The sequence below is a fragment of the Macrobrachium rosenbergii genome, chromosome 26, assembly GCF_040412425.1.
Source record: "Macrobrachium rosenbergii isolate ZJJX-2024 chromosome 26, ASM4041242v1, whole genome shotgun sequence".
NCBI classification, from domain to species: Eukaryota; Metazoa; Arthropoda; class Malacostraca; order Decapoda; family Palaemonidae; genus Macrobrachium; species Macrobrachium rosenbergii.
In genome coordinates this window covers 40,990,230-41,016,131 of record NC_089766.1, presented here as the reverse complement: position 1 = coordinate 41,016,131, position 25,902 = coordinate 40,990,230, and the positions used below count along the sequence as shown (strand labels likewise).

At 40.0% G+C, this 25,902-nt stretch overlaps 1 protein-coding gene and 1 pseudogene across 1 annotated transcript in view; one reads left to right on the top strand and one right to left on the bottom strand.

Annotated features, from left to right (window-relative positions):
* Positions 1-25,902, bottom strand: part of LOC136853137 (scoloptoxin SSD14-like) — a 342,771-nt gene that overhangs the window by 260,691 nt on the left and 56,178 nt on the right. The gene's annotated exons all lie outside the window — the stretch shown is intronic.
* LOC136853139 (perlucin-like protein) lies at positions 18,130-25,110 on the top strand (annotated as a pseudogene).

Genomic DNA, 25,902 nt, shown 5'->3' with positions numbered 1-25,902 from the left:
CAATAACAAACTGAAGGTTTACTTTAGGAGCAGAGTGCAATTTAGAATATACAATAAAAGGGTGAACTTGTTTGCAAATTAATTATTGCTCAAATACTTCCTAAGTAGCCTACTGTTTCTACCCATTCTTTATTCGATTTACTTTACTGGGGTAATAAGATGCTCAAAGAAAATAAACAAAGAACACTTGGAAGATTTCAAAATAACAACAACAAAATAAAACATAAAGGCAGAATTTAAAAGGAAACAAATTTAAACCCACTGATTCCTTAATGCTATCAGGGAATTACAGGCATGCTATTAGTTGTGCCTTGAAGAGACGGCATTCGTGACAATACATTGTAGGTATTAAATAATATCCCCTTTACCAAAATTGTAATAATAGAATTCAATTCTTCTTTTCAATCGACCTCCAATTGTTCTAAGCTCGACGAGCATAACTAATATTTCCACGAACGCTAATCTGAAGGGACAAGAACTTGACAGCTGTGAGGCAAAGAGATTATTCGTTTTAACTCGCCAACTTAAACGACGCTAAATTTTTACGTCTGCAGCTTACAACTTGGGTGTAAGTTATAAATAGACTACTCGACGTATGAATGGGAGGATAAACAAATGAAGGGGAAAATGGACAGGGCTAACATTCTCCACAGGAATAACTCAACAAAAAAAAATGTAAATAAAAAATATAAAAAACTACACAGAACAACAACGAAGGATATTACTTCATACTAAAGGGCTGGAGGATGATAAGGTGATTAAAAAGGCAACGTTAAAATTCGAAGGGCAGGAGTCTTGTGACTCAAGATTCGTTAAAAAAAAAAAAAAATTAAATGCAAAAGTAAATAATATACGTAGAAAATGAAGGATAACAGAGTGAGGTATTTATGATTTACTTCTTTATCTAACTTCCGTCGCCAACAGACGACGGTCAGAGCTAACTCTCAGCCCAAGGGCGGGCAAAGAAAACCCAAAGGGCGCGACCCCTTCAGGAAGAGTTGACACGCCTGCCTTGTGCCAAAGGACGGGCGTAAGGGCGTGCCACTTCCCACTCTGTCTCTCTTACTGCTTCCAAATAAAATGATTTATGCATTTCAAAGGGGATGATATCCCATATATTAACTGCCGCTTGCGGTGGTAAAGTAAGGGAAAGTGTGAAGGAAAGATCGATAGAGAAGGATGAGGGATAGAAATTCCAAAGGAAAGGAAGAAGATAGGCGGAAGGCCTTGGCATCCTCTCCTGGATGAAAGGTGCCAAGACGTTCAAAGATGAAGAAGGGGCCCTATGCCCAGTTTCCACAGGGCCAGAAGAGCTCGGGGCTCCTTGTGGATTACCTGCAGGTCGCCCACACCCGTGGTAACTCCCCGGAACCTCTCCTCCTTGGACCGTTGTCCTTGGCTGGGGGAATCGGAGGGCCCGAGGCCAAAGGGCGGCAAGGGGTGCCATCTGGGTCAGCTGCTGCGACAACTGACCCAGGAATTTTGTTCGCCATCTCGGACATTAACCGGCGCAGATCGCAGAGTTCATCGGCCCAGGAAGGCGGGCAGAATCATGACTCGCGTTGTTAATCTGCGGCGGGCGGCGAGAGAGAGGGGATGGCCGGGGGGGGGGTCAACTTGCTTGCAGGGGTGACCAGCTCAGGCACTGACATTGGCACTGGTGCTGGTGGCGATGTGGTGGTGGTCTCGTCTGTCTGGACGGACGGAGACTGGCACTGCTCAGTGCGCCGAAGGGGCACTGGCAGAGGAGTTGAAGGCCGAGATTCTCCTGAAGGGAGATCTGGCTGAGGCCTCGGCACTGGCACTGATGCCGTGCCGGGCACTGGACTCGGATTTGGATGATTTATTGGGGAATGGGGACCCCATAATGGTTGTGGCTGCAAAGGGGGGACGCAAAGTCTTGGCCCAGGAGGACGTCATAGTCTCCTGGAATGTGTTTCTCTTGGCGAGATTGAAATTCCTGGCTCTGTGGGGGTCGGGTGACCCTCAGTTGGACCGTAGGGAGGATCATTTAAAATCGTTTATGCCCTCAATGGTGACGAGCTTGCGTCGGTCTATTATAGCTCCATAGGGAACTTTGTCCCTCCTTATGAGGGAAATTTGCGCGCCAGAGTCGTCAAATGCCTTGACCTGGCGTGCTGAGTATTTACCTCGGAGGTGCCACATAGATGGGACCCTCGGCAGGAGGGCCTAAGGACTCGGGATTCGTTACTGCCAGGGCGACGGCGGGAGTTCCTGCCTTATTATTTCTAGGGCATTTTGCCCATGAGGAAGAATGGCCATAAACCTTGCACGCCGTGCAAAAGGTTTGGCTGAAATCTCTTCGCACTGCTGCCCGGCAGAGGGCGAGGCAACTTATTAGGGGACTGTCGGGAAAGAGAGACGCGGGTGGTTTACTGCGGCATTGCTCCTTGGCATGCCCGATCTTTTTACAGAACCCGCACACAACGGGCTTCTGTGATTGCCCATTCTTCGGCAGAGGGGCACCCGATAGGCAGGCGGGTGGCGTAATTTTGCGCTGCAGCGAGCTCTCCTGGGGGTGATGGGTGTCCCATAGATCCGCTATTCGGCAGCAATCAGCTAAGGTGGGGGCTCCTTCTCACGATGTGCGTGGCGAGGGCAGGCGGTGTAGAGTAGGAAGTTCTCTATCTGTATTTGTTCGATGGCATCGTTGAGGGTCGTAACCCCCACGGCCTCGAACCATTTGGCACGGGCACGCTCGGACTTGGTACGCCCAGTCTGCCCAGGTTTGATTGGCCTCCTTCACTGGCCCGCGCCAGCGCCCTCCAGCGTTCAGGGTTATCTCGTGCGCCTTGGCTATAGTCTGACGTACGACCTCCCAATTTTCCTGCTCCTCCGGCGGGAGGGCCCTGTAGGCAATCAGGGCCTTCCCTCCAAGGAACTTGCCCAACACCAGGGAGAGTTCGGCGGCACTCAGGGGGCAGGCCTTTAACACTGTCTCGGCGCTGTCAAGCCACACCTCGGGCTCGGCCTCCGTCCACTTTGGCATGCAGGCAATAGCCTGGCTGAAGGCACTCATTCCCTGGGGTGCAGGTGGAGGCGAAGGGCCACTCTGTTGCAGCATTGCGAGTTCATGGGCACGCTGCTTGTCCCTTTCTTCCCTCTCGGCTTCTTCTCGTTTCTCCTGGGCTAGTCTTTCTGCTGCGTCTCGTTTCTCCTGGGCTAGTCACTCCGCCTCCCGTTCCAGTCTCTCTGCGTCTTCCCGTCTCTCCTGAGCCAGCCTCTCTGCCTCCCGTTCCTGTCTCTCTGCTTCTCGTTCCTGCCGTGCGGCTTCTTCTCGTCTCTCCTGAGCCTGTCTTTCTGCTTCTACTTGTCTCTCCTGAGCCTGTCTTTCTGCTTCTACTTGTCTCTCCTGAGCCTGTCTTTCTGCCTCTCGTTCCTGCAACTTGTCTTCCTCTCTCCTGAGCCTGTCGTTCTGCCTGTATGGCGTCCATCCTCTCTGTACCCAGTCTCTTGGTTCTCTCCCGGAAAGGCCGAGTTCCTTCCCTGAGGACATGAAGAACTTGAAATCCTCGCTCTGCTGAGACCGTGTCGACATTTTGCAGGCGGGAGAGGACGCTAGTAACACACAGAATTAATTTCCCAGAGCTGTGGGAATCTTGGACCCTTTTTCAAAGGACGTATGATTGGTCTCCGATTTACCGACGGAGCGGGCTGATTGGGGACGATAGGTTAGCAATGATTGGTCTCCCGATTTACCGACGGAGCGGGCTGATTGGGGACGATGAGTTAGCAATGATTGGTCTCCCGGTTTACCGACGAAGCGGGCTGATTGGGGACGTTGAATTAGCGATGATTGGTCTCCCGATTTACCGACGGAATGGGCTGATTGGGGACGATGAATTAGCAATGATTGGTCTCTGTTTACCGACGAAGCGGGCTGATTGGGGACGATGAATTAGCGATGTTTGGTCTCCCGATTTACCGACGAAGCGGGCTGATTGGGGACGATGAATTAGCAATGATTGGTCTCCCGATTTACCGACGGAGCGGGCTGATTGGGGACAATGAATTTGCGAGCAATGATTGGTCTCCGATTTACCGACGAAGCGGGCTGATTGGGGACGATGAATTAGCAATGATTGGTCTCCTATTTACCGACGAAGCGGGCTGATTGGGGACGAAATTTAGCGATGATTGGTCTCGATTTACCGACAAAGCGGGCTGATTGGGGACGATGGAATTAGCAATGATTGGTCTCCTATTTACCGACAAAAGCGGGCTGATTGGGGACGATGAATTAGCGATGATTGGTCTCCCGATTTACCGACGAAGCGGGCTGATTGGGGACGATGAATTAGCAATGATTGGTCTCCCGATTTACCGACGAAGCGGGCTGATTGGGGATGATGAATTAGCAATGATTGGTCTCCATTTACCGACGAATTTTAGAGCTGATTGGGGACGATGAATTAGCGATGATTGGTCTCCCGATTTACCGACGGAGCGGGCTGATTGGGGACGATGAATTAGCGATGATTGGTCTCCCATTTACCGACGAAGCGGGCTGATTGGGGACGATGAAATGCAATGATTGGTCTCCCGATTTACCGACGGGGCGGGCTGATTAGGGACGATAAATTAGCAATGATTGGTCTCCCAAGGTAACGACAAACGGGCTCATTTGGGGACTGAATGGAAAATGAATTGGTCTCACCAACGGACCGACGACACGGATTTATTGGGGACAAGAATAGAATATATAGGCGCTCTAGAATTTCCGCACAAACGACGTCTGATCAGCTAACTCGCTGGTTTAACTTTTACTTATGGGAGAAATGTTATTCTCAAGGGCAATTAGGTGGGTGGCCATCCCACATTCACAATAGATAGGCAACACACACAGCCGTAGTAAAAGCACAAACAAAACACAAAAAAAATTTAACAATACAGAACATATTATGCCAGACCCCAATAATGCAAAACAATTTGGTATTTTTAAAATTAAAAATCAAACAAACAAATGTTTTCCTAACTGGGCCACGGAATGGACGGTCAAGGCCGTCTGCACAAATGAATGAACGACGTAAACACCATGGACTTCCCCGAACTGAGAGACAACGGTTGTTGACCCTTTTCGTCCTTGGCGTATAATATAAGCTTTCGTTCCTATTTCTAAAACGAGAGAGAGAGGGTAAAATGAGTCAGCAATGCTAATCTGACTTTCGAACACGTGGTTGCCGACGAGGTCTCGCGCCTAACTAATGATTCGGTTTCAAAATCACTCGTTTCTACAGGAGGAATATGCACTTTCCTTTAATGATTTATCACCTATATAACCCTAATTGAATGGCATGCAAACTGCCGCGTGCAAAAATTTTTTATCTTCCAAAGCTAAGTTTCGGCGATTCTCTCGTCGGTTTTCGGACATGCGCCCTACTATAAAAAAAAAAATATTTAGGACTAGTCACGTTTTCTAAAGCGTCCAGGAAAATAAACACAGTTTACTTACGAGAATTTCCCTTGGCCTGTTGCGCTGGCTTTTCAACTGAGTTCGTAATCTGTCTCATATCCAGCTTAGCTGAGCTAATTGCTGATTTCACAAAATTGCAACACAAACAACAAAGGGAAGGAGGGGATGTAATCATTAAAGAGAATCACTGGTCAAGGTCGCCATTTTTATATTTTTCCTGGTGCAGGTGGATCTTATGACTCCACAATTATTACTTTACTCGAAAATGGCCTTGTAAGATACCCAGGACATATAAAACACAAACAAAAAAAGAAGTACACGGAGCGGAGGGCTCTTCACTAGGGAGTAAGTGCGTGAAACACGTGGATATAAAAATAGTTATATTTGATAGCACACAAGGTCAAAGGGAAAATTAACTGAAAACACAAATTACTGCCGTAGAAGTCCTCCCGAAGGGTGGAGCTTAGGAATGCCAAGAACACGGACCAAGGATAATTCTGCTACATGCGTCTTTCTGAAACGATATTTTTTCCCCGTTACACATCTAATGCTGGAATTTGGGGATTGAATTACTCAGGGGTGCACTGAAGGCGCCAAAGGACTCCCTGAGGCGTTACTTGTGACTCAGAGGAAAGGCCTGTGAACACGTGGGCCTGGCTTGAACCAAGGAATATCAGGAACACAAAGTTATACCCAGAAATTAATAAATGCAAAATGGCTAAGTAATCGTGACTAGCAACTCGTTTTGGGTACATTACCACATTTGTAGGGCATAGGGATGACAACGTCTTCTGCCGAGAACCACGTGTGGGAGCGTGAACAAAGGGGCCTCCCTCCAAGGTACTGCTTCCAGTCGTAGATTGGGGCGGAAAAGAAAACCCCTTGGGATGATGAAAAGGCCGCCGTTTAATGTCAGCTCGCGTTTGGGACTTGCAATCCCCCTTGTTCTTCTTAAGGCCATATGGAATGGAACACGGGGGCACAAAGGGCGGCGATGGGCTCCACGTGGAAACCTAAAACGGAGGGCAGGGGCAAGACCGCCGAGACTTAACTTGTTCTTTAAACTAGCGATATATATTTAGAGCTGTCCTGGCCCTGACCTTTTATTGCTTCTGGACAGGGGTAGGGGCGATGTCTGACCCAGGTCTCCGACCGGATATATCATAGAAAACGATCTTACTTCCTGTACCAAAAGAAAACAGTGCAAAGCCAGATTACTGTCCCCAAACTATTATATTCTCTGAGCCCCTATACCCCGACCTTCAAAGGTTCAAACCAACCCAAAGCAGGAAAGGAGAACAGTTTCCTAGCGTATTTTGGCGCTACTCTTTACAATATATATATATACATATATATAGATTTATACATATACATAATACACACATATATACATATATACATACATACATACATGTGTGTGATTGGGAGCGCGCTCCTGTTACAATGAGCAGGAACCCTTTCCTTCAATTGAAAACTTTTGTTTATAAAAGTAAGAGAAAACCATTCTAAATGAATCCTGGGAGACTGTAGGTAAACTTTGGTTGCGAAAAATTTAGCTCCAAGTGAACTGGTGACTGAGGTAGGCGGAGAGACGACAGGTATTTGATTAACAATTTTGTCATGATCAGATGTCTACTTCCGGTCACCAGTGGCATTTTTTCCTTAGTGGCTTCTGTTCAAGATGAACCAACCCGAGAATTCCAGCAAAGAAATCATCCGAGTGAGATTTAGATTTTTTTTATAAGTTAATACCCAATTGCAATGTTAACTTTGTGCCTCATGAAAGTATCAACCTTTCCACGCTTGATTTCTGACTCATATCACAATCTCACAACTTGACATTTCCATCTCATGACCTTTCTTTGACACGGATCCCTCTACCATAAAGAAATTAATTAAGCTAAGGGACAAGGCACGCCCTTGTCGAAGGAAATGTACAGAAAGTTCACTAACATGGAGAAATATTTGCCACCAGTACAGATAAAAAAAACTTTCTCATGCCTGAAATGGGTTTTTCTTGTCTGTTGTGACTTGAAAGCCCATCCCTCCCCCAACCCCTTCAACCCTCAGGCTCTGCGTCAGTAACCTTGATAGGTGCACACCAGTATCCTACACTCAATCAATCAACCGTCGCCTTCTCGACAGAGATCTCGAAACTCGCGAGTCGTTGGTGCGTTTGTAACTACGACTATCTTTATTATTTTTATTAATTCGCTCCAATAAGATGAATATGTACTTGTTCAATCAGCAAAGTCAGACAAGGCGTGGAAGGGCCAATATTAGAAAGGGTGACCACCAGGAAATACCAAAACCCTTGAACATTTGTGGGGCAGCGAACTGTGCAAGTAGCTTCATCTAAAAATTCTTTGAACTGGAAAAGGTATAATCTTTGTAAATGTATGTATGTATGATATATATATATATATATATATATATATATATATATATATAAATATATATATATATATATATATATATATATATATATATATATAAATATATATATATAAATAAATATATATATATAAATTATATATATATATATATATATATATATATATATATATATATTTATATATATATATATATATATATATATATATATTATATATGTATAATATGTATTAGCTTTAGGTTTTGCAAATTGTGCAGTTTCATCATAGTTTTATAATGCCTTCAGGCAGACAATTATATTTACCCTGAAATGTCACAGAAAGCAAATTGGGAAATGACCCAAAATAACAGGTGGCACCTGTAGGAAAGTGAAATGAATAGTACTCGTTCAGCTATACGTTATGTTGATAAAAAAATAAATAAATTGTCCACAGCGACCATTTCCTTATTCTCTCGTGAATACTGAAGTAAGCAATACAATAAAAATCAATTAAGCTTCTTAGTACGGAGTAATGCTTACCACATGCACATGAAAAACCTGATTTTGTTTCTCTCCAAGATTCGATCCAAGAATATTCTTAGAGTCTTTTTTTCTGTTTGGGTTATTCACTGGACAAATTATTGTATTAATCCCTATCCCGTCTCACACTTGCAAAGTAAAGTCACTTTGCCCCGTTGTCAAAATGACAACAGACAGACAAAATTCAAACCTTTAGTTTTTTAGATCGTTTGCCAAATTAGCAACCAACCAGAAATCGCGTCTTAGCTACACCCTGCATTATCATTTGCATATGAAATCCTTCCCAGTTCTTCCTACTAATGAACCGCCAGTTAGGACGTGAAAGCTTACACGAAGCTAAAATAACTTACTTGTAAACATCACAACTTAACATTCGTCGTTCCTTCCAAACCTACCCGATATGGATCCACCTTCGTCGAAGTCCAGGGTAAACTTAGGCTATGCTACGTAAAGTAGACGGCCACACGAAGATATCGTTTATTATTAATATAAAATAATTGGTCGACCACACAATACAGAAATGGGTCTATATAATGCTTTGATACCCGAGGGGCTAGTACTAAACACCACGTCCCGAGGAGTAGGTGGATGCATACAGGTTAATACCCCGATAGGCCCAACCCCACTCAAATATATTTTACAAAGAAGCGTCCAGAGTTTTGAATTACTTTAGATCTCCATCTCCCTTGTGGTTTTTCTGCCCAGGAGGACTTCTGTTTCATCAGAAACAGCAACTCTAAACTATCCGGGCATGCGCACTAAAACTAGACTATGGATGAATGGCGGTTATATACCGTTTCAGAACTGTTAATGAGGCTACCAGGCTAGGCTGCTCGCATTAAAACAGAGTTAAAACGACGGTTAAATTTGCTGTCTAGTATCACCGGAATATTCCAGAATAATAAAAATCTGGTAAACAGGTTCCATGTTTCGCTGACGTTTTACAGTCCTATTACAAATGTGTAGGAGTGCGAATTATGAGGAAAGCACGGAAATAATGACTTACTAAAAAAAAGAAGTAAAAGTAATCATAAAAAAAACACCTGAAATTATTTTCGTTCCTGCCATTTTCGTTGTTCTACAATATTACAGTTGTTAAATACTACTGTGTTTTGGATATTAATAAAAAAGAACAATGGTAAGCGGCTAATATAAACATCCAAGAAACCCATGAAAAATGTATTTGGTAAAACAAGTACTGAAAGTGAACACTTACCAATGGCTGGAAAAGTCGTCAACAGTTCCTGTCTCTTTATCCTCTACTGGCTGCTGTCATCGCTTCCACTTCCACTTCTTGTTGATATGGTAACACCATTAAATGCTTCTTCCTTGTCTCAGGTCTTGCAAAGTTACCTCCAACACTAGGCCTCAACATCAGTACTAGGCCTAGACCACATACCAACGCCTCGATTATGGTTCTTAAATCCAGTTCACTTAATTCCAGTGTATCTTCAGTTTCTCGTCACTGTCAAAGGTCACCAACGCTGACATCGGTTTCAAGGAGGGAATCTGCCCGGTCATGTACACATTCCTTCATCAGGTTACCCAAATGTAAAAATGGTGGCAACATCGGTGTTTACGCCTTCATGCTAAAGCAACCATTCTAGCTTTGCAATATCGACAAGTTTTCCTGATGTTCCTTTTTTGACATCACAAACACGATTACACTGCAGCAATTAACGAATTACAATATTTATTCAAATGAAAGGTTCACGATCAGCTGCTTACACTTACACAGTCGACACAGAACTAATGACTGATAATCAGGTGATTCTGATGACAGTCTTCAAGCCAGAAGGTTAAGGTCGCGGGCGGGGGTGGGGGGGGTTGAGGTTTTCCCTATGTAACGGCACCTCAGACTGCGTGTAACCCAACGAAAATCAGTGCGTTGATTGGCTGGGTTCCCTGTCCCTTGCTGCCCGCTAGTTCGGGGTTATTCCTTTTCGGTGCAATTTTTTCTCTACAATGCTTCAATTCTTCTCTTAGACCACCTCTCAGAAACTCTTGTGTAGCTTTGTTTTATAATGAACACGATCTTCAACCTTGTTGCAATATGATGTTTGATCAACGCAACGTGGGATATGACAGTAAATGCAATTGGCAGACGCGTCGCCAATTCTAAAACGTTCTTAGGAAACATAAGAAGAAAGTACTGAGAAGCACATGCAGCAATAGCAATATTTCTCTAATTTCCCAGACTATTTTGTTCGTTTCACCGGCACCGTTTTAGCTCGGGGTGGATGTAATTACTGTTACCGTTGTTTGTGTTAACTGATTTATGACTAAAGTAAGAACACAGACAGAGAGAGAGAGAAAGCTCCGTTTTGAGGGTGGGGAATGTAAAGAAAGACTGAGAAGAGTGGAAGAGTAATGGGGGGGAACGAAAGAGGAGGAGAACGCAACTAGAATTCAGAGACCTCCTTGCATAGCTTCATAGTTCTCATGTCACTGTATAATGATTAAAATAATGAACGCATGTCACGTGGAGTCTTCAGGTAACTAAAACCAGATGACGCCACGACTTCAAGACATAAAGTGTTCAGGTGCACTTCAGAACCGTCTACACTGACGGATAATACTGTACAATAACAGTGATTCTAGAAGAAAATCTAGCGCATATTATATATATATATATATATATATATATATATATATATATATATATATATATATATATATATATATATATATGAGAGAGAGAGAGAGAGAGAGAGAGAGAGAGAGAGAGAGAGAGAGAGAGAGAGAGATATAAACATATAAACACATACACACACACACACACACACACACACATATATATATATATATATATATATATATATATATATATATATATATATATATATATATATATATATATATATATATATATATATATATATATATATATATATATATATATATATATATATATATATATATATACATATACATACATGTGTGTGTGTGTATATGTATATATACTAGCTGACCAACCCGGGCAGCGGGAACATTCTGAATGACAACCAGTAAACTGTCTCTCTCTCTCTCTCTCTCTCTTCTTCTCCCTAACACCTCCTCTACTCTCAATTCCTCTCCCCACTTCTCTCTCTCTCTCTCCTCCTGAACACCCCCTCTACTCTCACTTCCTCTCTCTCTCTCTCTCCTCCCTAGCACCCCATCTATCTCTCTCTCTCTCTCTCTCTCTCTCTCTCTCTCTCTCTCTCTCTCTCAATCTTTCCCTCTTTCTCGTCCCTAACACACGCCCCCTCTACATTCTCTCTCACCTTCTCTCCCTCTCTCTCTCTCCTCCCTAACACCCACTCTACTCACTCTCTCTCACTTCCTCTCACTCTGTCTCTCTCTCTCTCACACACACATACACACACACGCACACTTTCTCTCCCTCACTCTTTCCCTCTTTCTCCTCCCTAACTCCCCCTCTACTCTTCCTCTTTTTCTCTCACTCTCTCTCTCTCTCTCTCTCTTTTCCCTCTTTCTCCCTCCTAACACCCACTCTACTCTCTCTCTAACTCTCCTCCCTAACACCCACTCCACCCACTCTACTCTCTCTCTCTCACATCCTCTCCCTCCCAATCTCTCTCTCTCACTCTCTCCCTTTCCTGTTAAGATAGTTGCTTCAATCACATCGCCCAACATTTTTGACATTCTATATTTCACCCCTTCTCATCCCACCCATTCCTATCAGGGCTGAACTTGGTCTTGAAGGGCATCGGGAGTGTCACCATTCACCTCAGCTACCTCGAAAACTATGGATTATCCACAAATATCTGTTGTTTTCTGTTATTTTTACATGTCACTCCCTTCCCTCCCACACCCCCTTTGGTGCCAGTGCTGTCTTACCCCGAAAATATTCTTTTATAGAGAATAAGTCATATGTATACCAAGTTTGGTTGAAATTGCTCAAAGCATTTCAGAGTTATGCTGAAACATACCCACATACAAACACACATACATACATACCAAGATCAGACTGGTCCATCGACGTCTCTTTGTTCGCCAAAATAGGATGTTGAAATGTTCCCTCAAAATACTGTGTCAAATGCAAGTCAATCCCCCTGTGGTGTATGAATACTTTTCTCATTAGTTTAAACTTTCTTCTTTGCTTTAATAATAATAATAATAATAATAATAATAATAATAATAATAATAATAATAATAATAATAATAATAATAATAATAATAATAATGCAAAACAAAAGACTGTACTTTATATATATATATATATATATATATATATATATATATATATATATATATATGTGTGTGTGTGTGTGTGTGTGTGTGTGTGTGTGTGTGTGTGTGTGTGTGTGTGTTACTCAACCGGTGTGCCCGGGCGCACTGGTGCGCCGTGGAAGGTAGCCAGGTGCGCCCCAAGATAACAAAAGATTTAATTTATGTAATATGTTTATATTCTAAAACTTTGATTTTCATATAATTTAGAGACATCAAGTATGTAGTTTCTAAGTCTGAGTCAAGTTTTCGCCACTTGACATTTTGAACTAGAAAGTAAATTCCTTAATGGCTTTATCTTCAAGAAGCAATGGATAATCCTTTCCCTTATCCTTTCTTTGGGGATTTTAATCGGTCGTTACTCACCTCCTCTCTCTCTCTCTCTCTCGAAAAAAATAGATATTGTCTATAATTCCATCTCCTGCTAATCTTCTTTTGAAATGTTAGCCACAAATGACAGCCAGTAAAGGCCAGTGATATCAAATTCCCCTGAGGTCAGTTGGTAATAGATGATAGAATTAGGTAGGACTAAACCAAAATACAGTATTCCAGGTTGGTGACACATAGTCCAGGTTAATAACTTCACCATGTGGTGAATGACAGTTCAAAGGGCGTTCATAATTCGGGACAATGACCTCATTGCCCAATAAATGCGAAGTCTTCTGCGAATGTGGTCAGTCTGAGGAGGTACCCATGTGCTGCTTCATTACTTTTCAAAGTTCTCGTTCAAGACACTCGCTGAATTATAATTCTTGTTTTTTTGCATATTTAAAAAAATAAACTACCCATACAATGAATAGATTTTTAAGCAATATTCTAATAATGAAACTATTTCAAGTGACATGAAGCGTCCAGCCAAGAAAAATAAGAGCAGACCCATTCGCAAACACGACAGAAGTTGTTCAAGCTTATGGCTTCCTTCACGTGGGCTGGAGATGAAAATCAGCCTCAGCCATTGTGTTTGGTGTGTAGATGCAAAATGTCAAACGAGTCGATGCTTCTTAGTAAATGAAGCAAGCATTTTCAAACATCACACTGCAATCTTCAAGGAAAAAACGTACCGAAGTTATTTCAAAAGATGACTTGATCAACGCTTTCAAAAGGAGAGCAACGGTGTCTGAGAAAGCTCAAATTGCTTCTTGTGAAATATCGGAAATGAGAGCCGTAAAATGAAGTCACATACTCTCGCTGAGTCTATTATTTTGGTCGCTTGTAAAAGATGGTGGAGACTATTTCAGCAGACAATGTAGAGAAACAGATAAGTAAAATTCCATCACTGAATGATAGTGTTCTATCATTCTAACAATATTGAAGGAAATGTTTTCTGTAATAAACTTCAGGATTCATACTGTGCACTCCAAGTTGACGAACCAACCGACATAGCCAACAAAGCGCAGTTGCTTGCCTTTATTTGCTTTATTGATGGGGAAACTATAGTAAATCAGTATCTTTGGTGCAAAAGAACTGCTTACCACTACTGCAGGTGAAGATATGCTTCATAATTTAAATCATTCTTTGAGAAATGGAACTTATCGTGGAAGTCGTGTGCCGGGGTTTGTTCTGATGAAGCTCCATTAATGACTGGTTCTATTGAAGGTCTTCCATGGTTTGTAAAGCAACACCATATCAACACTATAACAACTCAATGTTTCTTTCATAGAGGCCCCTGATGGCAAAAACACTTGGTAATAAATTGAAAGAAGCTTTTGATCAAGACCAAGTTGTTGAAATGGTAAAAGCTCGTAAATCTGAGCTTCTTTGTGAAAACATGGATTCACAACACACACGCTTACTTTTGCACACACAAGTTCGATGGCTATCAAGAGGTAAATTACTCCGAACTTCGTCAAGAACTGTTGGCATCTTTTGAGAAAGAAAATAAAAGTAAATTTTGTTAACTTTTGAAATGTGAGTTTTGGACTTCAAAAATGAGATATCTGATCGAAATGTTTCAACACCTGAATAGTCAGAACGTGTCCATGCAAAATGGAAATGAAAACCTTCTCTTATCTACCGACAAAATTCAAGCATTCCAGAAATAACCAGCAGTTTGGTAAAAGAAAAGCTAGTTTAGGCTGTTTGGAAATGTTTCCTTTGGTTCAAGAAGGCCATTCAGATAATTTAATTCCTTCAATAGGGGATCACTTAGCAATTCTGGAAGGTAATCTGAACCGAGCAATACGATTGGATTCTCAAACCTTTCTTTGACATTTCAACTGATAACGCTGGCTTTTCGTTAGCAGAAGAGGAGCTGGCTACCATATCTACTGATCGTGGCTTCAAGATCAAGCAGGAGGAGGTGCCCATCTACCAGTTCTGGATTTCAATCAAAGAAGAATCTCCTTCAATAGCTAGGAAAGCTTTGACTGTTTTACTGCAGTTGTCCACATCGTCTCTCTGTGAACAAAGATTTTCTCTACCAACATTAAATGTAAAATACGATCAAAAACTAAATCCATTGATGAAGAGATGAGAGTATGTTTATCACATATAAGGCCAAGATTCAGAAAATTGCGAAATCTCATCAAGCACGTTTCACATGCAGATACTTAAATGAAAAATATCTTAAAAATAAATGGTTATTTCAGGTACATCTTTATAATTTTCTTATTTTCAAATTTCATGACTAATTTTTCCATATTAAAATCAAAGATGCTCCCCCCAAAGTTTTGGTTTTTCGTAGATGCGCCCTCAGGTCAAAAGGTTTGAGAAACACTGCCTTGGCATATGACTGAAAGGACTTGGAAATAGCCAGGAATGTCTCTGACACGCGATTGAATGAGCGATGGTATTACATGGAAGCTATGGTACTACACAGAAATCTTCTCTAATGAACTGCGGTTTATTCTGCAGGTAAACAGTCAAAGGATACATATTTATAATTGCATGCATGCATGCAAGCATATTATAAAGAAAGTGCTACTGAATATTGAAAGCAATGGCACGCAGCAGCAGTAATATACTCATGAAATCTTTCCCTGTCTCCCCTCGCATTCAGAACACTGACGTCATCACTGGCTGGGAAACCCAAGAAGAAGAAGAAGGATAAAAGCATATTAACGATAGTCGCGGCTGTGGCCTCACGCTGCGTCCTCTTATTTTGATGAACTCTGACATGGATACAAGGGATACTTGTCCTTTTGTTCTCTCCTTAGTTACAAGGGTTTGTTGTGGGTGCTCTCTCTCTCTCTCTCTCTCTCTCTCTCTCTCTCTCTCTTCTCAAAGATAAAAAGCACGCTTGTATTTCTGTACGTTCTCTCTCTCTCTCTCTCTCTCTCTCTCTCTCTCTCTCTCTCTCTCTCTCTCAAACAACGCACTTCTTGAGCAGAGCTTTTAACCGTGATTATTATTCACTTATGTGAGTATGGAGACTATTTATCTGAAAATTAACTTAACTGTTTATATATATATATATATATATATATATATATATATATATATATATATATATATATATATATATATATATATATATGTATATATATATAGTATATATATATATATATATATATATATATATATATATATATATATATATATATATATATATATATATATGTATATATATATATGTGTGTGTGTGTGTGTGTGTGTGTGTGTGTGGAGGGTTGAAGGCAACTTGTTTGGAATAATACACGGACCTTACAATTGCAAATTTAGCTACGAACTGCTTAGCCACACCGGATAATTACATACACACACACACACATATGTAAATTTACAATTGCAAAGACCGTGGATTGTTCCAAAGCTGTTGCCTTCAATCCTCCATACTGTAAATGATTATCATGATCTATTTGCTAGGCAAGAAAAGTGGAGTGGGAATACTAGCAGCTATGCCATAAATACTTGTTGAGAAACTAAGTGGTTGTATTCCTTTGGCGATACTCCCCTAAGAGAAAAATGCATGTTGCTTTTTGTAATATATATACATATATAGTATGTATATGTATATATATATATATATATATATATATATATATATATATATATATATATATATATATATATGTATATATTATATATATATATATATATATATATATATATATATATATATATATATATATATATATATATATATATATATACCTATATATATTTATATGTATATATTTATATATATATATAATATATATATATATATATATATATATATATTATATAATGTGAGAGTGTGTAGTACCATTAATTGGTCAGAAGCCGCCCTCCCCACACCCCACTCCCACCGTCGCTTTACAACGCTGACATAATATCTCTGTTTCGTAGTTACTCGTGGACTGTGGATGATCCCTTTCCTTCCTAAGACCTTGACCTATTACAATCCTCTTTGGTATTTCCTGGTTTTGTTTCTTTTGTAAACAACGGAGTTTAGCGCTAACTCTTCTTTTAGAAACGTTATCATCATAAATGAAGATATGTGAGCTTAAATTAAATGAAATTTAAATATTAACTATCACCAGGTGACTGACTCTCTCCCTCCTTTAAATGTCAGTTCATAATTTTGGACTGCTGTGTTTATTCACATCGCATTCAGTAATTATTAGCCTTGTTTCGTCTTCTTTTAATCGGCAGAGTTTTTCTTGCGTTTCTCTGCTTTTTTCTTGCATTTTACGATTGCACAAGTGTCGTTTGAAAAATAATCTCTGTGCATTGGAAATGCTCTCTCTCTCTCTCTCTCTCTCTCTCTCTCTCTCTCTCTCTCTCTCTCTCTCTCTCTCTCTTGCAAATTGTATAGTATTTATTAATTTTAATTATTTTATGCTATAGTTATGCTATGCTTTATTATTTTATTATATTGAAGTTACATTTGCCTACCTTTAGGAATTGAAGGGCTCATTAATGTATTATTCATTTGTTTGAGGGCTGATGCCTCGTTTCGGGGAGATATCCATTGTTCCTGTGTTGACCCAGGATTAATCATTTAATGGAATGGGTTAACCCAAGGCTGCTGACCAAAAACTATCATTGTTTCTTCCTCACCATCGCCTTAGGGTGACCGCAGATATGGCAGCACGTGAGTAAAGCGGTGTCACATTTTCTTGATTAATATTTTCATATTCTTTTTCTAACAATATTATTATCATAAAACTGCCCTCAGTTGTAATGAGATGTGTTTCTTAAATAAAGCCTTTTTTATTTTTAAGAATCTAAAGTGAGTCTTCATTTTGCATCGCTCTTTACCCCTCCCCGACCCTCCTTTGACCAAGTACGCTGGGTAGACTATTAACATAAGTGATAAACATGAACTTTCTATTTCATGTACCCAAGGAACTACGAGAGTGCAGAGAAAAAAATTACACACGCAGAGAGAGAGAGAGAGAGAGAGAGAGCTTTTAAACTTTACGAGTTGACACAAAGGCATTCGTTGAACAGTGTGACGCGAGCCATGAAATTTAGATTGCGTATGAACAAGCACATTAAACGCCCACAATCGAGTTCTCTCGCCGCGTCCCTAGGGGTCCTAGGAGATGATATCCTACCAGCTAGGACTTTGGTTGCAAACGAGTAGGCGCAGCGGCTGATTTATATAAAAGGACGCCCTCACCTCACTGGGAATTCAGAGAGAAGAAGAACGCTGTTCGAGCTAGTACTAAGCTAAACTCCTTGAGCCAAAGAGGTGAAGTGTTCAAGCATGACCGTTGCTACTTGTTTTCGTGTGCTTGCGACCATTCTTCTTCTTGCAATGGCTGGTCGCTGCTACTCGCAGCAAATGGATCATATTCAACTGAGCAGAATTGCAGACTCGATTGATAACCTCACTCGCGGAGTACAAGGTGAGGGAAAGAGCATCGGGGAATCTTGTGGAAGTTCAGTGAGCTGCTTCTTTCGGACTTGTGAATCTGTCAGTTGTTACATAATATATTCGTATTACGCTTAAAAAAAATTGCAATATTCACGTGATTTCAGGATAGTCCTCAGGGATTACTAGTTAACGTGAAGGAAAGGGTTGTGAAATAATGATCTTCTGGCTGTCTCTTTCCAGCGGTAATTGCTTATATATATATATATATATATATATATATATATATATATATATATATATATATATATATATATATATATATATATACATATATATATATATATATATGTATATATATATATATATATATATATATATATATATATATATATATATATATATATATATATATATGTATGTACATGAATTTAGGTAATTATGGCACAGGTAAAAATGTGACAAGCGAAAAAATAGAATAAATGGCACAAAGGTAAAAAAATATATTGATTCATATACAATATTTCGCCGTGTTTAGTTTAGCCCCTCGGGGATCCCCGAGGGGCTAATACTGAACACGGCGAAACACTGCATATGAATCAATATATTTTTTTACCCTTGTGCCATTTTTACCTGTGTTATTTTTCCCTGTGCCATTATTACTGTTCACCATATATATATATATATATATATATATATATATATATATATATATATATATATATATATATATATATACATATTATATATATACACATATAATATATATAAATATATAAATACATATATATATATATATATATATATATATATATATATATATATATATATATATATATATATATATAAATATTATACATTATATGTACTGGCTCCTCAAGATTATTGCTCAATGTTACCACGACCCATAGCTTAACAAAAAACCATTTTCCAACTATAATTTCCGTTTTATTTTCAGCACAAGCGGTTGCTTCGGAGAGTCGCCGCAGGAATCATGAAAATGTTCACCTTAATGGCCACAGGTGAGTAACCAACGCTTTGTTACCCAACGGTATAAATATATATATATATATATATATATATATATATATATATATATATATATATATATATATATATATATATATAAAACCACCTTGAACATTTACGTGACAAGAACATTCAACCCCTGTTATGAAAGATCTTAATTTGACTTACAGATCATCTTGTCTGTGAAAAGGGTTGGTTTGCTGAGATCCTCCTGTTACTTCATCAGTAAAGACACCAGCACTTGGGAAGGGAGCCGTCAAAAGTGCATAGCCTTGAATTCTGACTTGGTCAAAATCACTCATGACGACGAGTTCAACTTCCTCCGTGGTGAGTAAAAGTAATCATGAGTTTAAATTTAAGGAAGCCACTACAACAGCGCCATCAAGTTTGCTTAATCAAACAGATAAGTGACTGTTCTAAGCTTAAATAAACCTAGTCAAGGAATTTGCTCTTAAATGCATTTAATATTACTGAACACAATACACTTTAATAGGAGTTGCTGGTATGTACCAGTAAGCCCTTAGGGATTAAGCTAATATAAGGGCTAGTATTTCTTTTACTGGTACCAGCTGGTACCCCCAAAACAGTTGCTGTTGTCTTGACGATCTATCTTTCAAGATGTGTTACAGAAGAGCAAAGCTAGATTACATATCATAAACTTTGAACAAGTTTACCTGTCATCTGTTCCTATAGAATTTCTAGACAGCTGATTTAACTGTTTTTAAAAATAGCCTATGAGACAAAGATGGAGAATGATACTTTCCCATTCAATCTAATCAGTTATTCTTTTTGCAGATCTTGCAAAAGGTCACAACACCTACGTAGGACTGAGTGACTTGCAAGAACAGGGAACCTCAGATGGGTTGCAGATGGCACCATTCACCAAATCGTTGAATCATGGTAAGATCTGAAGTGGTTGCAATAGAGATTCCATACCTACATCAAAGCATTATGCTTCTGCAAGAAAAACTGAGAGGAGAAAAGACCATTTGAGTTATATCATGGAATAGGTAACAGATTCACTGGATCACACTTGGACTACTGAGAAATGATAATCAGAGTTAGACAGAGGATCATTTATCACTGTCCACAGTATCATGTAATGTACAGTATATTATAGGCAGTAGCCTAATGCATGAAATCCGCATCAGATGTAGGCCTAGTGTTCTGAACATTTGCTGAAGAATCAATCCATTAAAAGTTATTAAGCATTACTGATAAAAGAGACATCAAGGAGGTATTGGGCCTTCAGATAGGAGTCTTAATTTCCTAACTTACCCTCTTCGATTCAATGAACATGGTATAATTCCTACCTCAGGATTAGGCACAAGCAGTGGAAGACAGTGGCAACAATTTTAGTAGCAGAACGCTTCTAGTGTTACCATTTGGAATGACGATGGAAGTGGTGTTTCTCAACAGTGATTATCTTACTTCCTTCCAGGTGGGGTGAAGGCGAGCCCAACAATCCAGCAGAACACTGTGTCCATTACTATCATTCAAAAGACGATCGCTTCAATGATGCTAATTGTGGGAAGGAATTTAGGTAAGGAATTTATTATTATTATTATTTTTTTTTTTGTCTATCACAGTCATCCTATTCGACTGGGTGGTTTTTATAGTTTGGGGTTCTGGGTTGCATCCTGCCTCCATAGGAAACCACCACTTTTCTCACTATGTGTGCTGTTTCTAGTAGCACACTTTTCTGCATGAGTCCTGGAGCTACTTCGGTATCTAGTTTTTTTTTCCAGATTCCTTTTCAGGGATCTTGGGATCATGCCTAGTGTTCCTATGATTATAGGTACAATTTCCACTGGCATATTCCATATCACTGCAAGATCAATGAGTGATACGTTCTTCTGGATTTTGTCAGTCAACGTCACGTCTGGTCTATTGGCACGTATCACCCTGTCTGTTCTGATACCACAGTCCCAGAGGATCTTTCCCTGATCATTTTCTATCACTCTGTCAGGTTAGGGTTTGTACCACTTATTACTGCAAGCTAGCTAGTGTTTCTTGCACAGGCTCCAGTGGAGGGCTTTTGCTACTGAATCATGCCTCTTTTTGCACTGGTTCTGTGCAAGCACCGGACATTCACTTGCTATGTGGTTTATGGTCTCGTCTTTCATTTGCACTCCCTGCATATGGGTGAGACGTTATTTCCATCTATTGTTCTTTGGACATACCTGGTTCTTAGGGCCTGATCTTTATGCCAGTGTTAGCATTCCTTCTATTTCCTTGTTGAGTTCTCCCTCTGTAGCCATTGTCATGTTTCATTGCTGGCCAGTTCTTTTGTCAGTCTCATGTACTGTCCGTGCATTGGTTTGTTGTGTCATTCCTCTGTTCTGTTTTTCATTCTCCTGTATCTGTATGTTTCTGGGTCTTGGTCTACTTTATCAGTCCTTCTTGCCAATCACTCCTTAGCCACTCATCTTCACAGGTTTTCAGATATTGCCCCAGTGCTTTGTTCTCGATGTTGAGACACTCCTCTATGCTTAGTAGCGCTCTTCCCCCTTCCTTTCGTATTATGTATAGTCCATCTTTTGCTCTTGGGTGTAGTGCTTGTGTATTGTCATGTGTTTTCTAGTTTTCTGGTCGATTCTGCAGAGTTCAGCCTTCATCCACTCCACTACTCCTGCGCTGTATCTGATTACTGGTACTGCCCATGTGTTTATGGCTTTCGTCATGTTTCCAGCGTTGAGTTTTGACTTGAGTATCGCCTTAAGTCTCTGAATATATTCTTTCCTGATCTTGTCCTTGATCTCTTGGTATTTTATATCCTCTCCTTCTATTATTCCCATGTATTTGTATCCTGTCTCATCTATGTGTTTGATGCTATTCCCGTCTGGTAACTTTATCCCTTCAGTCCTTGTTACTTTTCCTTTTTGTATGTTGACCAAGGTGCATTTTTCTATTCCAAACTCCATCCTGACGTCCCCAGATACAATCCTTACAGTCTGGATTAGGGTATCTATTTCCTTGATGCTCTTACCATACAGCTTGATGTTGTCCATGAACATCAGATGGTTAATTCTGTTGCCTTCTTTCTTGAGTTGGTACCCAGCATCCATCATCTGCAGTACTTTTGTTATGGTAATCATGGCTACTACGAAGATTAGTGGGGACAGCGAGTCATCTTGAAAGATCCCTCTCCTGATGTTAACCTCTGCTAGTCTTATCTTAGAGCTTGTAAGTACTGTATTCCAGTTGTGCATTGTATTTTAAGGAAGCTGATGGTGTTTTCCTCTGTCCCATATATTTTCAGGCATCCTATTAGCCATGTGTGCGGTATTATGTCGAAGGCTTTCTTGTAGTCAATCCATGCCATACTTAGGTTGGTTCGTCTTCTCTTAGTGTTCTTCATTACCATTTTTACTATTAGGAGCTGGTCTTTTTGCCCCACACTTCCTTCTGCAGCCTTTCTGTTGGCGGGGATGGTGTTTGTATCCTCTAGGTAGTTGTATAGCCTCGATTCACTGATGATATCTGTAACTTCCACATTATTGGTAGGCAGGTGATAGGCCTGTAGTTACTTGCTATATTTCCCTTGTTCTTGTCTTTCTGTATTAAGGATGTTCTCCCTGTGGTCATCCATTTGGGCGCACGGTGGTTTGTGATACAATGCTGGAGTTGTTCTGCTATTCGTGGGTGTAGGGCCTTGAAGTTTTTGAGCCAGTATGCATGGACTTCATCGGGACCTGGGGCTTTCCAGCAGGGCATTTTCTTTAGTTGGTGTCTGACTGTGTCTGTCGTTATCTGGGTGAATCTTTGTTTTATTCTCCCCATTTCTTCTGCCTTGATTTCCTGGAGCCATGTTGCATGTTTGTTGTGTGATACCGATTGCTCCATATGTTTTCCCCACAGTCTCTGACTTGTTCTAGCTTTAGGAATTTCCTGGTGGTTGTCTTCCCTCTAGTTGGCTGTATAGTCTTTTCTGGTTGGTTCCAAAGAGTTTGTTCTGTTGGTATCCTTTATTCCTGTTCATGTACCATTGATTTTATGTACTTTGGCTTTGTGCCTCTGTTTTATATCTTCTGTTGTGTTGTTTAGTCCCTTCTCCTGTACTCTGTATTTCTCATTCAGTTCCTCTCTTGTTTTCTTTGCTTCTTAACCTCTTTTCTGCCATCTCTTTCAGTTTACTTAAGTCAGATCTCATCGCTATGATTTGTTTTTCCAGGCGCCTTTTCCAAGGTGGTTGCTGTTTTGGTTTCTCTTGGGTTGGTTGTGATGGTGGTGTTGGTGTTTGTATCCCCATGAGTTCTACTACTAGTCTTGCTCCTGCAGATGCCAGGTTATTTGTTTCTATGATACTGGTGGTGTGGATTAGTCTCATTATTTCAGTAACTTCACTTGTTTATTCCTTAGTTTCTTTGTGTTGTAGGCTTTCATGGAGGGGATCTTTGTTCTTTCTGTATCTGGCTTCGTCCATTGTCTGATCTTGTCCACCCATTCAGACCTCTCTGTTACATCTTTGGTGCTTCCTCGTGTCTCGTTGTTTGATAGCTCATCTTCCTGTCTTTTTTTCTGTGTCGTCGTCTCTTAGTTCGTCGTCTTGTCCTTCATTGCTGGGTGTTATTATTATTATTATTATTATTATTATTATTATTATTATTATTATTATTATTATTATTATTATTATCATTATTATTATTATTGCAGTAGATGAAACCTATTCACATGGAACAAGCACACAGCTTCCAAAGAACGTTGGTTTCAACCTCCCACTGCAGATCCCACACTGCAGCAGTAAGTGATCGTGATCATGAAACCATTTCAGCAGAGAAGAATTGTTCATTACTTGACAACATGTTAACCTCAAAAAATCTGTAAATAGCTGGAGATTCAAGTGACAAGAGTTAGAAACTGACAAAAAGTACAGTACCTGCCTATGCTGTGAATCCACTCCATGACTACTTTCTTAAGATTACTGTATAATGCTCTGAAAATACATTTTCCGTTTGCTCTATGAAGCTGAATCGTCTTCAACAGAGTCAAGAGTTTAGGACTCAACCAAGGTTTTCCAACTCAAAATAATTATTTCCTCGAGAAGAAGAATTATAAAAACATTACCTTATTCAACCAACAGGTACATCTGCGAGAAACCTGCCCAACTGGGTTGGAACTTTGCTTCAGTGCTAGAAACGCCCACAGAAAAGTGAAATGGAAGATGGATCAGGCGTAAGAGTAGATTTCCTTCCAAGTGTCTACGTAAAGTAAAATTGCCTGTTGTTATGTTTTTATTGCCTGTTGTTATATGCTTGTATTTCGTAAGCTGTATTCTGTTGGACAACTCTATAGTTCATGTTTACATTTCTTTAATTAACGATCAATAAATAGAACTGCAACATTCAGGTTTACTTACAAACTGAAATACTGTATCTGTTTTAGAAATGGGTCTTTTTGTTTAAAAGTCACCCTCCACAGTAATTTTTATGTGGAACTTGATTATAAAGCTATCTGGGTGACCATTTGGTAGGAGAACTGAAGTGCTTTGTGAACTACGTTTCTTTCAGAGTTGTGTCTCTGTGATGCCTTACTTTCTCTCCAGGTGAGCACAATCTCAGTCATCTAGGAAAGCAGGTCTGTAATTTCAATAAACATGGTTGATCAAGTTTGAAAGGGGGTGGAATTTCTCATGAGAGGAGTTTTTTTTTTTTTTTTGTAAAGTAGTCTAATTCCCTGAATTACACCTCAAATAATGGAAGTGTGCTGACAGACACTATTCTTTGGAAACTAGTCATATAAATCTTTAAACAAGCATTTTGTCCCTGTCATTTATGAAACGCTACCTACAACAACTGTACTTAGGTTCCAATTCCCTTTCACTTTGACAGGGAATGCCTCTTTCAATTAGACAAACAAACTTCAGCCTGTATCCCACGGGCAGCCTGCAACCATTTCTGGGTTAATTTCTTGTTTGGAACATTTTCATTTATCTTAGTAAGATGTGTGCTTGCTGCAATGCATAAGTTACCCAAGCAAATTCTGCAACGAAACATTCCTGTTGTGAAATTGGGACAGAAGACTGTTTTGAGATTCACGACGAGAACACTTAAGCAATACCTTTGCTAATAGAGAATAGGCAGAACCTGATATAGAGTAACTTTGGAGAGGTAGAGGACGACTCGAAAGTATTTCAGAGTGTTGCAGAAACTCAGAATCATTTTCCTGGAGATTTGTCTGAAAAAAAATCACTTGTATTTGTGAGATATTGCTGTGTACACAACATCTTTGTCACTGCTTTTCAATATATCCACACTTCAAGCCTCGGGCTAAAAGTACAAATTACATATAATGTTGTATTTCGAAATTTGGAGTCCCATACTGTATATGTAAAAAGACACGATTTAAAACTCACGTCTCAAAAGACAAGATCTCCATTTGCAGCGTTGTGTTCATGAGTTATTTATAATTCAAACACCCCTGTAGGGTGGTAGTGCCGTCAGTGCACCTCAGTGGTTCAGTGTAGGCATTACTTAAGGTTCTTAGCAGCTTCCCTTCGGACCCTAGATAAACCCCTTTTACTTTATTCCTTTTGCTGTACCTCCGCTC